This window comes from Lithobates pipiens, unplaced genomic scaffold (assembly GCF_037356315.1).
Source record: "Lithobates pipiens isolate NorthernLeopardFrog02 unplaced genomic scaffold, aLitPip1_a1.2 Scaffold_123, whole genome shotgun sequence".
NCBI classification, from domain to species: domain Eukaryota; kingdom Metazoa; phylum Chordata; class Amphibia; order Anura; family Ranidae; genus Lithobates; species Lithobates pipiens.
In genome coordinates this window covers 218,442-220,879 of record NW_027507711.1, presented here as the reverse complement: position 1 = coordinate 220,879, position 2,438 = coordinate 218,442, and positions in this window count along the sequence as shown.

Below are 2,438 nucleotides of genomic sequence, written 5' to 3'. Positions count from 1 at the left end.
TTGTGTTTTGTCTGCCATGTTTGTACTATGTGAGCTACCACTTTATGAGACAGGAAGATTTAGAACAAACCTGTCATCAGTAAGTACATAGAAAATGGCCAACCACCTCTTCTCACTGTATAACAGACACCCTCAGGGGCCATAATAAACCTTTAGGCATTGCGATTAGAGAGTCATTCATTGCCAGAATTTTGAGTCCAGGAAGAGCTAGAATTGTAAGAAGTGATCGTAAAGGCTCTTTTTTAAAAAAATAACAAACATGAAATACTTACCTCCCGTGTGCAGTGGGTTTTGCACAGAGCAGCGTGGATTCTCCTCTTCTTGGGTGCCTCTTTGCTCCTCCTAACCCCTCCTTCCTTTGAGTGCCCCCTCAGCCAGCAGTTTGCTACAGGGGGCACCCAAGCCGAGTCAGAGCTCCATGTATCCATTCAGACACCTAACCTTGCCCAGCCCCCTCTCTGCCCTGACTGGCTGACTGACTTTGATTGACAGCCATGTGAGCCAATTGAGCCGCTGCTCTGTCTCAGCCAATCAGGAGGAGTGTACTGGATGGCTGAGGGGGTAATGGACATCGCTGGAGAGGGAAGGGGCTCAGGTAGGTGATGGGGGGGGCTGCTACACACAGAAGGTTTTTTTTATCTTAAGAGGGTCCCCAGGTGTGAGGAAAGGTTCAAGGCAAAGCATTGAGAAGTTGTGCTACACAGCCATCCATCACAATACCTGAAAATTGAATACAAAGGATCATAATCTAAAAAGAAAAAAAATCGCATGTGCACATTTAGATCCAAGGTTTGAGTGTATAACACCCTTTTAGTAAAAGGTAGAGTTGACCTAGTAAGCATTTTCCTTATGTCCCAGCTTCTTACCGCTCAACTTTTTACTTTTAGATATTTCCATCGAGTGTATTTAGTATTAAGGGAATATGGAAGATGAAGACTCTGGAGGCCTGGGGCACAACTACAGATCATGGGGCACCATATCATAATTTTGATGGGGCCTCCTGATTACCTCTTTCTGTGGTACCTGGCAGTTTTGAAGTAACAATAATATTTAGGGCACTTTCACACTGGCGTTGGGGGCATCGGAGGTAAAGTGCTGTTATTTTTAGCGATACTTTACCGTCATTTCTAGCAGCACAATTGCCCACAAAGTGCCCCTGCTGAATCGCTTTGTAGGCGCTTTGGCGGGCAGAGGCATTTTACGAGCGGTTAAAGAAAGGGAAGGGAGTAGATGTGGCGCTATACCTATAAAGTTCCTAGAATGGTATCATTAATATCGGCAAATATTTTGAAATATAAAAAATAAAAAGTGTATATACTGTATGTGTACACCAATTTATATGTGCAAGAATAATTAATTAACTCTTTTTTCCATTCTAATAAGTGTAATTAATATGCATGCGACAAACGACTCCTCATTAGTAATCCATAAAATATAACATAAACAATTTCTTTCTCAAAAATGATAAATGTGATGGTGAACAATATGTTGTAAAAAGTGGTGATCAAAGACCCACTAGGGGTTAAATAATGACTGTAGTGAAAAGAATGTTCAAAATAGGTTAAATATAGTGTGTCGATATAGTATAGTGTGTTACTTCCTGGGAGGAAGTAGAGAGAAGACATTGCTGGAAGTGGCAGTAGAGGAGACCTCTGTGGATGGTATTGAAGCTTAAGATCCATATGGAAATGATCTGAGGGAAAAAACCCAGCCGAGGTGGCCAGTACCCATCTACCAGGAATTAGGGCACAACCCCTGGACCCTGTTGTTTGTTTGATTTGCTGTTTACCTTACAGCAGTAAGGTAAGGGGCCACTCTACCTGGTGTGCCGTGTACACTGGAGATACAGGAATCACAAAACATGGTTGCTGGCACCTGTCTTTGAGAAGCACTGAATAAGCCACTGGTCACTTTATTTATTTCAGCTCACATATAGACTCTATTATTGTATCTTTCCTATTAAGAAGATCACTGAACAAATAACCACTGGTCACCGTATTTTATTTTATTTCACCAAAGACTTTATTACATAGCTTTCTTGTTCAAGCATGCATTGTGTGTTGCACGTTTTAATATAAGTTAAAAATATTTTATGAATTTTTTTCTTGGAGATATTCATGTTTATTTAAAGCACATGGTACTTTTGGCTTATGATTTGTAACAGACTGGATATCCATTTTCATTGATTATTCAAGGATTAATTTATTGGAGAAACTTCACAACTTTGGATTTTTTTCATATTGTAATTGTGCATAATTTTTTAATTTTTTACTATCACATATTTATTTAAAGGAACAATTTATCACTCAATAAGAAGGAGACACTGCTCCCGGGAGTGGGTCACTCATTTAACACTACTATTTTTCATATAAGCACAAGGCACTTTAATTCTAATTTAGTATAGTTTAGTCTAACGTTTTCAGGTAGTGCATTACTAT